General features: G+C 37.4%; 2 long non-coding RNA genes and 2 pseudogenes across 2 annotated transcripts; 3 read left to right on the forward strand and 1 right to left on the reverse strand.

Annotated features, from left to right (window-relative positions):
• The first annotated feature begins 47 nt into the window (after positions 1-47).
• On the forward strand, positions 48-1,258 carry LOC136066680 (uncharacterized). Its single transcript, XR_010628175.1, has 2 exons — positions 48-778; positions 875-1,258. It is a non-coding gene; the product is annotated as an uncharacterized LOC136066680 (long non-coding RNA).
• Positions 1,259-5,063: 3,805 nt separating this feature from the next.
• Positions 5,064-5,702, reverse strand: LOC112007035 (uncharacterized). Its single transcript, XR_002882424.2, has 2 exons — positions 5,576-5,702; positions 5,064-5,491 (listed from the first exon to the last, which is right to left on the reverse strand). It is a non-coding gene; the product is annotated as an uncharacterized LOC112007035 (long non-coding RNA).
• A 6,355-nt stretch (positions 5,703-12,057) lies between these two features.
• On the forward strand, positions 12,058-12,999 carry LOC112007009 (protein ROOT PRIMORDIUM DEFECTIVE 1-like; annotated as a pseudogene).
• A 792-nt stretch (positions 13,000-13,791) lies between these two features.
• Positions 13,792-15,206, forward strand: LOC112007047 (protein ROOT PRIMORDIUM DEFECTIVE 1-like; annotated as a pseudogene).
• Positions 15,207-15,500: the final 294 nt, after the last annotated feature.

Raw genomic sequence — 15,500 nt, forward strand, 5'->3', positions numbered from 1 at the left:
CACTTGAGAGCCATTCTTTATGAGATGAAAATGCTTGCAAAAGATATTATTTGGATGCTGATACAAATATAATTCCATTACTATGCCAAACAACTTTATAAAACTCCATATCAAATATTCTATTTTGAAATATTGTCTAAGGCTTTGATTTTCTGCATGAAATCATTCAAAGGTTTCATACAGAGTATTGATCTTTTAAAAGGAATTACAGGTCAGGCTTCTCTGCTTCTTGATGTTAATTCTGAATGAATAGAACTTATTAGTCAATATATAATTGTACTTCTTGTTCACTTTCCCTAATGAGATCACTGTTTGAATGGACTCAAGTCTTGGGTCACAGAGAGTTTCAATCTAATACTGATTTAGTTGACACTCTCTCTTTTGTATTTCTTTAGGGCTATTTCATGTTTTCACCAAGTGTAGATGAGATGGTTCCTTTTCTTCAATAAAAATGATCAGTTTTCCAGGGAAAAAAATGGTTTGAATGATAGTGTTTAAAATGACAAGCCCTAATTCTCTGAACAAGGTCATCTTGTTAAGTAGTATATCTTAGTTTGATGTTTAACTCAGCCCCCTAGGTAACTCCTCGCGAAGCAAAGTTCACTGCTGTCCATGTAACATTCTGCAGGATCTTCTGTCCCACTGGTCTTATATCTGTCCTATTAACACCCATGCTCGTTCCTGCTGTTTTTTCAGGGGATATGAATCAGCATCAGGACCTAGAGGTTGTAGTGGATTTTTCTGTTGGAATGAGACCAAACCTCACAAGAGGGGAATTGTAGGCTGTTTCTTTATCTTCCCCCTTTTGTTTTTATATTTTTATGTAGGGAAACTTGTTTAACCTTGAAGAAACCTTTTGTCACTTTGTAAACAGGTTAAAGGGACCCTTGTTCGACCACACAAAGGTGGACGATTTTCATTGTTTGGAAATTGCAGGAGGCCAAAGAAAACAGAGAGCAGATCTAGAACGATAAATGGGAGAATTTTGTAGTTTGGAGTTTCAGATCCAATGTTTATTTTCTTTTTTTTTTTTTTTTTTTTTACACTTGAGAGCCATTCTTCAAGGGTGTGAGCGAGAAGGAAACATGCGATGTAAAGGTTTTGTGTTTGGCTTCTGCATTTTTCAGCTCCATCCAGATTGTATGCAATTAATAAAGGAGGACGGTGGATGCTTAAATTATCTCTCTTGTTTGGCTTTTCAGTCCTTCCAGTTGCAGCTGGTTAAGATACGGTTGATTCTTTTTCTATTCTTCCCTTATTTCAAGTTTTGATCAAACAGTAATAGGGGGATACAAAAGGATGTATACTGCTCCCCTAATCTCAAATTCTGATGGTAAGAATGGTGGACGTCATTTAAAATTGGGAGTATCACTTTGAATCCAATCGTAATTGACCTCTTGTTGAATAAGAGGATTTTGGTCTATAATTAATATTTTTGGACATAGCCTAGGGAGAATGGTAACATGTATTCATGTACTATAATTAGTACACATGCAAGTTCACTATTTCTATTTTACTTCTGAACGGAAATGTGCCACAGTTGTGGTTGTTGTTGCAGGTGGTAATCTGAAAGTTGTTTTTGATCCACTCATCTTTGTCTTTTACAGTTCACTTAGCAAAGGGTTCTGCTTTTGTCTTATTTTCTAAAAACTGAAGCATAATATTTATTGTTGTAACACTTCTATTGAGCCACATCAACCTAGTATATGGGTCCCTTTTGGTTCAGTTCAGTCCACGTCCATTCGATCCACTTTGGTGATGCTTTGAGATGAGAGATTTATGTATAAAGAGGAGCTGTTTTATTAACAATTATGTTACATTCTTTTTTTTCTTTTTTCTTTTTTGAGAGTTTCAACCTACCATTTTTGTGCTTTGTTGATCCAGATTCGGCATCAATTTCCTTGTTTGAGACATTATTCACACACAAAAAAAAAAAAAAAGCCCTAAATTGAAATTTATTTTCCTTTTGGAATTTACTTTCCCGAGAAAGTTATAGAGAGAGAGAAAGAGAGAGCAGAGCATGCGAGTTAGAGAGAGAGAGAAGAAAAAAGTTTTTTTTGTTGTTGTTTTTTACTGTTCTACTACTACTAGAGTCGTCTACATTTGCTGATTCTGCTTAATATGATATAGATCATCGATGCTTTGAGACTTGAGAGCTGGCGTCGAATTTACAACTATACCCTTTCTCTGCTTGGGTTTTTTAATTTCGGATTTTATATATGTTCCGGTTGAGTAATTCTTAGGTACACCTAAAACATGGTGAATGGTGATCTCTTCTCTTACAATTACGGTGGAGTTCACTCATTAAATTCATAGTGAAGTTCATTATAAATGTGAGAGGAGGGAACACCATTTCACTATGCTCTGAGACTACTTAAGTATTTTTCGTTTTGGTTTATGGGTTTTGTGCAAATTTTTCGGATGACATTAGTTCTTATTATGTGCAATGAACATGTCTCATTTAACGTAACCAACTAAATAAGTCAGGTTTAGTGCATATGACAAAGCATTTGTCATCGAGCCTTCGAACATGTTTGAAGCAAAACATTTTTCAAGAAAATGTGGGATTGACTTTTTTAGTTTTTATAGTAACTAAAATTATGCAATTGACTCTCTCTTATTAACACTTCCACCACTTTTTATTGGATGTAAAATGATTATATGAACACACGTGTCATGGTGCAATACCTAGGGTAGATATTGCAATTGATGCAATAGTTCTTAACAGCTGAGATTGAGAGTTGAAAAAAACAATTTCCCGTCTCAACCATTAAGTACATGTTTGGATACAGATGCCAACGTCTGCGTTTTGACGTTTTCTTTTTTTTTTTTTTTTTTTTTTTTTTTTTTTTTTTGAGAAGAGCGTTTCACATGATTATGCACTGTTCAGTGAGTCTCGTGCACTATTCAAGGACCCACAACCTCTTTTTTCAGCAAAACTTTCATAAAAATAGGTTTCACGACACTATTCACAATTAAAAATTATTTTGCTATAGCGTTTTAGTTTTCAATTTTTAGCAAAATAAGTGATATCCAAACACACCCTAAATAAAAAAAATTAAAAAAAAAGAGAAAAAGTACAAAAAAAAATAAAAAAAAAAAATCAAAGTGGTTTTTGTGTGTGTGTGTGCCCGCAGTGAACTGCAAAATGATAAAATGGCTCAGTCGTATTCGAGACGACTACTCTCCTAGAATTAAAGGGAGAAAAAGAGTGTTTGGGTTAAATTCTTCTTGCCTCATGTTATTCATCTTTAATGCTTAAATACATTGAAATGAAATTCCAAATAACAAGATAACTCCTAATCTTATCATCTAGAGTTCTATCACAAGATAGACCCTATCCTAACAATAACTTAATTAAATTCAAATAACAATTTATAACACACGATAACTACTACTTGAGGCAATCTCTTGATCCAAATCACTTGGCCCATGTTAGCCACTATCTGACTCGGCCATTTCTTCTAACTCCACATGCCCATGGGTCATAACAGAGAGAGAGAGAGAGAGAGAGAGAGAGAGAGAGAGAGAGAGAGAGAGAGAGAGAGAGAGAGAGAGAGAGAGAGAGAGAGAGAGAGAGAGAGAGAGAGAGAGAGAGAGAGAGAGAGAGAGAGAAATGGTGTAATTGCACCTAATGCAATACCTAGAGCATTGTAGGTATTGCAGCTTAAGGTGTTGTTGTTGGGACTAGCTCAAAGCAGCTTAAGGTGCTCTATTATTATTATTTTTAAGATGAATTTTATAAGTGCTGTTGAATAATTGGTTTAAGGCCCCCTATTATTAAAAAAAAAAAAAAAAAATTGTGGGATAGAGCATTCTCATCAGCTCTCTCATAAAAAATGCTATTTTGACACACCAAAATTTTACTTTACTATTTTACCACATCATTTTACAATACACCATTTATCAGATGTTCTATTTTTTCATTCTAAACATTAAAATAATATATACAACATATTAAAATAATATATTTCCTCGAAACTCAACAATATGCAAACACATAGCACAGCAGTCACCACCAACCAAGAACCAAGAACCACCACTACAACCACCGCCACAAACTACAACCACAATCACCGGTCCTCCAACAAATTCCAAATCCAAAAACCTCAACAAAAGAGGAAAAAAAAAAAACTCAAAACTTTCAACGAAACCCTACCATACACAACATAGCCCGCCACCACCATACCCAAGCATAGCCCACCACCACCACCCACAGGTAAAACCCGCCACCACTAACAAAACACCAATCAGTTTTTAATGTAGGCGAGAATTGAACTCCAGATCTCTTATATAACCATCAAAAATTTTATCAGTTGAGTTAATTGGAACCCACTAATCTTTGCAAATTTTAAATTCACATCACGCTCCAGATTAATAGGTCCACTTCTCGAGTGTCCATGTATAGGGTGACTTTTTCTTATAAATTAATATATGGGAGTAGTTATTTTTAGGTTCACATCAAGTAGTTGTTTCTCAAAAAATAATAGTTTCAGTAGTTACTTCATTGATCTCGTTACATAATCTTACACCATTATCATTGAACACTTAACAAGATACAAATTTGAGTACACTAGGTACATTTGAAAGTATAACCCACAAATAGGATTCTGTCTTTGATCAACTGATTGACATTTCTCCCAAGTTGATGTTTAGGCCAATACACTTTGAACATCGCATGAAGTAAATTGGATGGTATTTCTCCTAGGTCTTTTGCATCTTTCTTTACAACTGCAGTTTTTTTAGAGCATTTTGAAGTCTTACATTTCCAATTGAATGTCAAGGTTACAACTTGTAACACATTCATTTCCATAAATCTGTTTGAGAAAAATTGAAAAATCAGATTCAATCATACAATTTAATGCGAAAGCCATTATAACCTGTAATAAGTCATTAGAAAAATACAAAGAGAGAAATACGAAAAGTCATTAAATTTTCCTTTTTTTCTTTTCATCCTGACATTTTGATCCACCAAAAATGAAGTGCCCAGTAAATCTTTTTTTTTTTTAATTTTTTTTTTATGGTGTGCCCAGTGACTCTAAGAAAACTATGCGCAGAATAAGTAATTCAAATTCAACATTTGAAATCTAAATTCATATCCAAATAATCAAACCATGCTTAAATCCAAAATTATTCCATATCTGGCCTAAAATCAAACAACCTCAGCTATAATATCACCTACCTAAATAAAAAATCAAAGCAAATTTGGAGAAAGATCCACAAGCTCATCTTCCAAACCAGACCCCATCGGGTCACCACCAAGGACCACTGCCACTACCAGCGCCACCAGCCCCAGTGACCACAGAACTACCAGACCCATGTCTACCTTGCAACTGCAACCCCATCAAATCTGGTGTGTGTTCTCAGCGTCCATCTCTGTTGTGCATTTTTCTTTTTCATAATAAAGTTAACACAAAGTAAAGCCCTTCTATTGAGAGATTAAAGAGTGAACATTGAGAAAGTGAGAATAGTCTCCCTCAACATCAATATTCTGTGAAAGAAAAAAAAAACCGTCAATACTCAGTACGACTTACAGAAAGACGAAGTGGTGTTGAGAAAAAAAAAATTGACTTACTAGTTATCGATAGTCCGGCGCTGTTGCAGTGAGCAGCTTCGATGCTGCACTATACTGCTGCTGAGAGTGAGACTTGAGAGGCGAGAGAGAGACGTTCTGAATCTGTGGGAGACTGAGATAAAATAGAGCATTATTTATAGGGATTTTTAAAAAAATAACAACAAAACCCAAACAATATTATTAGTTAGCCAACGTTTCAAATATATTGCATTTCTAACAATTCGACTTCAGAGGAGTCGATTTTACTGTTCATATAGCCTATTTTTTCGATTTTTTTTACACAGAAACTGACTTCGTCGGAGTCGTTTTCTATACAAAGAAGTCGACTTCACTGAAGTCGACTTCTTTGTATAGGAAACGACTTCAATGAAGTCGATTTCTTTGATATGCCCAGCCCAAAAACTTACACAATTTTTTTGTGTTCTTCCTTTCCTCCCCAAAATGCGCCTGGGTTTCTCCACTTCCAAGCCCCAAAAACCCATGAAAAAATCAAATCCAAAACAAATCAAACCCTCCACTGCTCCCGTGCTCATCGGGGTTTGGTGAATCGACGCAGGTTCTTCGTTTGCTCGTCGGTGTTGCTGGGTTCGTCGGTCAGAATCGGCGCCTGGGTTCGTCGGCAAGAAACCCAGGCGCCTAGGTTCGTTCGTTCTTCGTTCTTCATTCGCCTGGGTTCGTTCTTCTTTGTTCGGTGTTGCTGGGTTCTTCTTCGTTCTTCTTCGTTCGGTGTTGCTGGGTTCTTCTTCGTTCTTCTTCGTTCGCCTGGGTTCTTCGATCTTCGTTCGTGACCGACGGGGACTTCGGTCAGACTTCGTTCTTCATCACACAAAAAGCTTGATTGGTTGTAAATATATACTAAGAAATCGACTCCTCGGGAGACGATTTCTATGTACAGAAATCGACTCCAGAGGAGACGATTTCTGTACATAGAAATCGTCTCCAGAGGAGTCGATTTCTGTACATAGAAATCGTCTCCTCTGCGGTCGATTTATGCCTCAGCTGCTGCCGAATCACGGAACAAGCACAGAGAAGTCGACTCCAGTTCACTCGAATTGTTAAAAATAAAATTAGTTTGAAAGTTTGCCTAACTAATGATATTGTTTGGGATTGATGGTTATTTTATGTGAAAATCGAAAACGTAGTCGTTTTATACATCTTTTTTAAAGACCCAGGGAAACGGCGCCGTTTCACTATCTTCTTTTGTTTTTTTAACACCCAGTAAAACCACGTCCAAGACTCTACGTTTCACTATCTTCTTTTATTTTTTAACAACCTAGTGAAACTAACAAGGAATCTATCTATATATAAGAATCGGTCGGTACGTTTTGTGGGTCGGTTTTGAAAATCATCTTCACTGCACCGACGTCGAAAGGATCACGCAGTTTCACTTGCTGGCATCTGCTCCGTCGGTCAGTACAGGTGACGCTTGGTTTTGTCGGTGAGGTTCGGTTACTGCTCACCCGTAGATGGTAGTACTCTGAACCCTAAACCCTAAAACCCCAGAACCCCCAAAATTGAAAAGTGCTCATCATCCTCTTATCCAAAGCCTTCAAACCCAAAACCCCAATTCCAAAAACCCTTCAACCCCTACTCTCAAATGTCACTCCCACAAAGCCCATGTCTCAATCCACCTCCATCCCCAAAAAGCTTCAATGTGTACGTGACTATGGCTACGACAACTACATGGGAGTCGAGAAGAAAACCGCAAAGTCCTGAAATTTCAGGACCTCATTCTCTCCCAACTCAACCACACCCTCCGAATCTCTCTCCTCGACCTCCTCTCTCACCACCCCGGCTTCAAACAACACTAAGCCGGTGCTTTTGTCCTCAAGTTCCCTCACGTTTTCGAGATTTACGAGCACCCAGTTTAAAGAATCCTCTACATTCAACTGACTCGGAGAGCCATTCTGCAAATTCAGCAGGAAAAGCAAGCTCTCATTGCTCAAGTCCCCGACGTCGTGGGTGCTATAGAGAGAGCTAGGGAGAAAGAGTATAGGGAGAAAGGTGTTGATGTCAAGGATATAAGGTTTTCGTTTATTGTGAATTTTTCACCCAGATTTAAGATTGGTAAGTATTATAGGATTGTTGTGTGGAAATGGCAACGTGTTCCGTATTGGTCACCTTATGAGGATGTTTCGGGGTATGATTTGAGGTCTTTAGAGGCGCAGAAGCATATGGAGAAGAGGGCGGTAGCAACAATTCATGAGTTGTTGTCGTTGACAGTGGAGAAGAAGATTACATTGGAGAGGATTGCTCATTTTAGGATGGCGATGAATCTGCCGAAGAGGTTGAAGGAGTTTCTTCTTCAACATCAGGGGATATTTTATATTTCGACAAGGGGGAATCTAGGGAAGCTGCATACTGCTTTTCTTAGGGAGGCATATAAGAGGGGTGAGTTGGTTGAGCCAAATGATTTGTAGATGGCGAGGAGGCAGTTGGCCGACATGGTGTTGTTGAGTTCAAGGAAGGCAAAGGTGGATAAAGAATTAGTTAGTTATAGAAGAGATAGAGAAGATGATGAAATGGTACAAATTAGAAGTTAGTTTGGGGAGAATGGTTCTCACAGTTTTGCAGTTGGGGACAATGTTAAAAAAGATAGGGAAGGGGAGGATGATTTGGACTCAGATATCGTTTCTGACTTTGGCTCTAAACCATGCGGCTACTGTAGGCAATGTACCGATTTCATCTCTGGCAAGAGTAGGGATCTATTGGAAGTTGATGGAACCAATAAGAAAGGGATTGATAGAGTTAGGTACCTATTGAAGAAACTATTGGTGAGGCCCCCCTTAAACTTCTCATGTTACAAGGTATTTGTTATTGATGAGTGTCACCTGTTATCCTCTAAGACATGGCTGGCATTTCTCAAATTTCTTGAAGACCCACCACAGCGAGTTATGTTCATACTAATTACGACTGACCTTGACAATTTACCCTGTACTGTACAATCGCGGTGTCAGAAGTACCTTTTTAACAAATTTAAAGATGGTGATATTGTAGCCAGGTTGCAAAACATTTCTACCAATGAGAACCTGGATGTTGAATCAGATGCTTTGGATTTGATTGCTTTGAATGCAGATGGTTCACTTCGAGATGCAGAAACTATGTTAGAACAGTTGAGTTTGCTGGGGAAAAGAATTACTACGTCTCTCGTTAATGAACTTGTGAGTTTGCTTTGCCAATGCTTCCTTGACATGGCCGTGAAGTCTTTTTTTTTTTTTTTTTTTTTTTTTTTTTTTTTTTTTTTTTTTTTTTTTTTTTTAAAATTAAAAAAAAAAGTGAGAAAAAGTATAAAAAAAAAAAGTGAGAAAAAAAAAATAAAAAAAAAAAAATCAAAGTGGTTTTTTGTGTGTGTGTGTGCGCGCGCAGTGAACTGCAAAATGATAAAATGGCTCAGTCGTATTCGAGGCGACTACCCTCCAAAAATTAAAGGGAGAAAAGAGTGTTTGGGTTAAATTCTTCTTGCCTCATGTTATTCATCTTTAATGCTTAAATACATTGAAATGGAATTCCAAATAACAAGATAACTCCTAATCTTATGGTATTGATTGGAAATACCCTTGATTTAAGCAAATCTCTGGAGAACAAGTATATACTTATATGGTGTACTGTAAAGCACATTGGAAAAAAAAATCTATATTTGATAATAACCCTTTGTTTTTTGTTTTCTTAAAAAGCACGAATAAATATTTGACGGATCTAATATTGTTGGTAGATTTGGCCAATGAGCTTTGGCTCAAATAGCACTCTACAATTGAACCCAACATTTACTGGGATCTTATGTAATTGACTTGGTGGCTTGGGATTCACTTTTTAAAATTGACTGGTGTACACCACTTTTTTCCCCCCTTAGATAACGTTTAAGTGATATCCATTGCGCCCCCCTCCCCTCCCAATAGAAAAACAAAAATATGTTGCTGCCTCTGGTGACTGGCTGACTGTCATTTTAAACAAACTTTTTAAGAAATTGAAAATCTCATGATTTTATCTTTTGATAATCATTGCAATTGATGGTTGCATTTTATGCTTCAGTGACTGAAGCAGAATTGGAGAGATTAAAGCATGCTTTGAAGCGCTGAGAAACAGCTAAGGGTTTCAAGTGAACGCTCAACATGGTTCACAGCAACTCTATTACAGCTTGGTTCACTGCCTTCTCCAGACTTTGCTCACTCAGGTAGCAGCCAGAGGCAGAGCTGTAAAACAACTGAGGATGACCGATCTAGTGCTTCAAGAGAGGTTACTGCATCCAAGCAGAAGTCAGGTGCTCAATATATGCCACAAAAACCAGCTTCTTCTGCTTCCTTGCACAAAGCAGTAAGTGGCAGTCCCAACCATCTGGCCGAACTATTATCACGGATTGATGTTTTCAGTTCCAATTCCAAGCCATCACAAAGCCAGTCTGTTGCAGCTGGTTAAGATATGGTTGATTCTTTTTCTATTCTTCCCTTGTTTCAAGTTTTGATCAAACAGTAGTAGGGGGATACGAAAGCATGTATACTGCTCCCCTAATCTCAAATTCTGATGGTAAGAATGGTGGACGTCATTTAAAGTTGGGAGTATCACTTTGAATCCAATAGTAATTGACCTCTTGTTGAATAAGAGGATTTTGGTCTATAATTAATATTTTTGGACATAGCCTAGGGAGAATGGTAACATGCGTTCATGTACTATAATTAGTACACATGCAAGTTCACTATTTCTATTTTACTTCTGAACGGAAATGTGCCACGGTTGTGGTTGTTGTTGCAGGTGGTAATCTGAAAGCTGTTTTTGATCCGCTCATCTTTGTCTTTCACAGTTCACTTAGTAAAGGGTTCTGCTTTTGTCTTATTTTCTAAGAACCGAAGCATAATATTTATTGTTGCAACACTTCTATTGAGCCACATCAACCTAGTACATGGGTCCCTTTTGGTTCAGTTCAGTCCATGTCCATTCGATCCACTTTGGTGATGCTTTGAGATGAGAGATTTATGTATAAAGATGAGTTGTTTTATTGACAGTTATGTTACATTCTTAAAGTAATGTAAGTTCTTGATAAAATTATGCATTTCTTATATTATTAAAGTCTTATATTATTTTTCCTAATATAAGTAATAGATTTATTTGTATTTGCTTTCTCTTTAAGTCATTCAGGAGGGATAGAAAATGAACTGCTTGCAAGAAGTACTGAAACAATTTCTAACCACATTACATTGTCTTATATAATATTTAAATGTAAAATGCTTTATGTTTCTTTGAAGACAAAAAAATCTTTACAACATTTTAAACACTTTCAATTAACAAATATAGATAACTTAATTTAGGAATTTTAATTTATTGTATCAACTATACTTTGTTAAAAAATAATCACATAGTTTTTTAAGAAGAGTTTAGGATTAATACTTATATATCTCATGACATTTACTATTTTCATTTTTCACTCACCGAAAAAGCAAATCGTTAATTTTTTTTTTTTTTTTTTTTTACAGGATAGAAATTCTATTTTAGCCTAATCTAAGTGTATATGTATGTGAAACTCCCTCCTGGAAACTTGAACCTCAGCCCTTACGCCCACACCCCACAAGCACTTATACTTGTAGAGTGACCATCGCGCTAAGGGTGCGCGGTGGTATCTGTGACTAGTTTTAATAAGACTGGTGCAACACATAAAACCTTCAGATTTGAACATAATAGAATAGTCCTAGAATAGATTTCTTACTTCTAATTTATTATTCATTGCAGTGCTAATAGACATCAGTAAAGCTAAACGGTATTAAAGCTCTAAAGGAAATTTGAACCAAAGGTTTATGTACTATTGCTAAAACATAATCGCACCAAGTGATATCCTTGTTTTTAGGTTTCTCTTAGTCAATAAATTAGAAAATTAATATATAAAAAAAGGTTGCCCTCAGAATTGTACAACAATGAAATACAAAATTAAGCCCAAGTAGTCAGGCCAACTAAGAAGACTCTCCAGGGCTCATACTCAATATTCTCTTTGCAAGCAATAAATCGTTTGGGGATGTGACCTGCAAAACAATCTTGGGCAAAATGATTTACAGTCCAAATAGATGAGATTGCCTTCTTTCTTACATAGAATAAAGTTTCAAATATATTAAGAAATAGCTAAAGCTCAAAATGAGGTCAGCCACCTTTCAAGAATTCTTTATGATAAATCAATTTTGTAGATAAATATCATAATAGAAAGTTTCAATTCCTTGATGTTGGTATAAGATCCTTTAGTAATGTATAGGGTGACTTTTTCGTATAAGTTACTACATGGGAGTAGTTATTTTTAGGTTTACATCAAGTAGTTGTTTCTCAAAAAGTAAAAGTTACTGTAGCTACTTCAATGTTCTCATAGTAGTACTCTGAACCCTAAACCCTAAAACCTCAGAACCCCCAAAATTGAAAAATGCTCATCATCCTTTTATCCAAAACCACCAAAAGCCTTCAAACCCAAAACCCCAATTCCCAAAACCCTTCAACCCCTACTCTCAAATGTCACTCCCACAAGACCCATGTCTCAATCCACCTCCATCCCCAAAAAGCTTCAACATGTACATGACCATGGCTACGAAAACTACATGGAAGTCAAGAAGAAAACCCACAAAGTCTAGAAATTTCAAGACCCTCATTCTCTCCCAACTCAACCACACCCTCCCAAACTCTCACCTTGACCTCCCTTCTCGCCCCCCCGCTTCAAACAACACGAAGCCAGTGCTTTCGCCCTTAAGTTCCCTCACGTTTTCGAGATTTACGAGCACCCAGTTCAGAAAATCCTCTACATTCAACTGACCTGGAGAGTCATTTTGCAAATTCAGCAGGAAAAGCAAGCTCTCATTACTCAAGTCCCCGACATCGTGACCCGCCTCCAGAAGTTCATAATGATGTCCAACACAAGTCGATTGCGCCATGAACATGTGAGGACTGCTAGGAAAGAGTCAGGTTTGCCTAATGATTTCGAGCACTCGATAATTCTCAAGTACCCTCAGTATTTTCGATTATTTAATGCTAAAGAAACTAGGAATAAGTACATTGAGATTGTTGAGAGAGATGAGAGTTTAGTTGTGTGTGCTATAGAGAGAGCTAGGGAGAAAGAGTATAGAGAGAAAGGGGTTCATTTTGAGGATATAAGGTTTTCGTTTATTGTGAATTTTCCGCCCGGGTTTAAGATTGGTAAGTATTATAGGATTACTATGTGGAAATGGCAACGTGTTCTATTTTGGGTGCCTAATAAGGATATTTCGAGGTATGATTTGAGGTCTTTAGAGGCATAAAAGCGTATAGAGAAGAGGGCGGCGGCAACAATACATGAGTTTACACATGGGCTTAAGGGATATAAACTAATAGCATCCGAGTCTAGAATATTACATAGTTCATCTGTAGGTGGACAATCTAAAACAATAAAATTCCTTAGAAGGTTGCAGTCTCCCTTGGCAAGATAGTTCTTTATTTTGTCCTCCAAGCCACAACTCCCACTCCTCTTTGTTAAATTTACACATGGGCTTGGTACATACATTTGGGTTTCATCTATTTGGAGTTGAACAAGCATTATGACAGGCCAAAAGAAAGTGTCATCATTAACACAAAAAACACTCAACAATTGAGGAATCTCCTTCCTTTCCATCAATAAAAGGCCCTGAAAAAGTAAAAACCCAACTAAATAACTACAGTTTCCACCATCTTGGACTACCTATATTTATAAAACAAAGTTAAATATTGGGATACGTAACCCACAAACCCATTAGCCCTAGTACCAAGTGCCAACCCACCAAAATGAAATTCCCCCTAAAACCCATTCCGCCAAAGGCCGAACTCCTACCTAATCAACCCAAAAGTAAAACATTACACTGTGTTTTGTTTACATTTTGTGACTCATATGAATATATGATGCACATTGGCATGGCATCACAAGAGAGGAGTCAAGACTATGCATGAATTCCCTTTGCTTCCCCATTTGATGTCCTAGAGACACTACTCGAAATTGCATAGACCCATTATATAGTCTTTGCAAATTTTAAGTTCACATCCTGCTTTAGACTAATGAGTCCACTTCTCAGGTATCCATGTATAAGGTGACTTTTTCTTATAAGTTACTACTTGGGAGTAGTTATTTTCAGGTTAACATCAAGTAGTTGTTTCTCAAAAAGTAAAAGTTACAATAGTTATTTCATTGTTCTCATAATAGTACTCTGAACCCTAAACCCTAAACCCTAAAACCCCGGAACCCCCAAAATTGAAAAATGCTCAACATCCTCTTATCCAAAACCACCAAAGCCTTCAAACCCAAAACCCCAATTCCCAAAACCCTTCAACCCCTACTCTCAAATATCACTCCCACAAGACCCATGTCTCAATCGACCTCCATCCCCAAAAAGCTTCAACGTGCACATGACCATGACTACGACAACTACATGGAAGTCGAGAAGAAAAACCGCAAAGTCCTGAAATTTCAGGACCTCATTCTCTCCCAACTCAATCAAACCCTCCCAATCTCTCGCCTCAGCCTCCTCTTTCACCGCCTTGGCTTCAAATAGCACGAAGCCGGTGTTTTCGTCCTCAAGTTCCCTCACGTTTTCAAGATTTACGAGCACCCAGTTCAGAGAATCCTCTACATTCGACTGACCCGGAGAGCCATTTTGCAAATTTAGCAGGAAAAGCAAGCTCTCATTGCTCAAGTCCCCGATGTTGTGACCCACCTCCGGAAGCTCATAATGATGTCCAACACGGGTCGATTGCACCTTGAACATGTGAGGACTGCTAGGAAAGAGTTGGGTTTGCCTGATGATTTCTAGTACTCGGTAATTCTCAAGTACCCTCAGTATTCGATTATTTGATGCTAAAGAAAATAGGAATAAATACATTGAGATTGTTGAGAGAGAAAAGAGTTTAGCTGTGTGTGCTATGGAGAGAGCTAGGGAGAAAGAGTATAGAGAGAAAGTGTTTATGCCGAGGATATAAGGTTTTCGTTTATTGTGTGTTTTCCGCCCGGGTTTAAGATTAGAAAGTATTATGAGATTGCTATGTGGAAATGCAACGTGTTCTGTATTGGTCACCTTATGAGGATGTTTCGAGGCATGATTTGAGGTCTTTAGAGGTGTAGAGGCGTATGGAGAAAAGGGCAGTGGCAACAATTCATGAGTTGTTGTCGTTAACGATGGAGAAGAAGATTACATTGGAAAAGATCGCTCATTTTAGGATGGCAATGAATTTGCCAAAGAGGTTGAAGGAGTTTCTTCTTCAACATTAGGGGATATTTTATATTTCGACAAAGGGGAATCTTAGGAAGCTGCATACAGTTTTTCTTAGGGAGGCCTATAAGATGGGTGAGTTGGTTGAGCCAAATGATTTGTATATGGCGAGGAGGTAGTTGGCCGACTTGGTGTTGTTGAGTCTGGGGAAGGCAAAGGTGGATAGAGAATTAGTTAATTATAGAAGAGATAGAGAAGATGATGAAATGGTACAAGTTAGAAGTAAGTTTGTGGAGAATGGTTCTCAAAGTTTTGCAGTTGGGGACAATGTTAAAAAAGGTAGGGAAAGGGAGGATGATTTAGACTCAGATATCGTTTCTGACTCTGGCTCTGATTATAGTGATGAGGATGATGATTGCCTTGTAACTTTGGATGCAAAGGATGTCCATGTAACCGAGTGACTAAAATAAAGCTTGTGTCTTAATGATTATTTTGCATATTGTTAGTTGTAGTCAATTGCTTTTTCAAGGCAACATGGTCCTTTAGAGGGTGAAATTGTTGAGAACTTTCTTCTAACCTTAAGTATCATTGAGCTAGTTGTTTTATTCTTTTGCTAATGATAAATTGCTACATAACAGAGAAAGAATCATCATTTTGAAAAATGAATGGGTTATGTTCACAGGCAAAGAAGCACAACCACTTAAAAATCTATGCTTTAGAGGATAACATTTGACTCAGATGGCTTTCCTGGCCTC

The sequence above is a fragment of the Quercus suber genome, unplaced genomic scaffold (genome assembly GCF_002906115.3).
Source record: "Quercus suber isolate HL8 unplaced genomic scaffold, Cork oak 2.0 scaffold_43, whole genome shotgun sequence".
Classification (NCBI taxonomy): Eukaryota; Viridiplantae; Streptophyta; class Magnoliopsida; order Fagales; family Fagaceae; genus Quercus; species Quercus suber.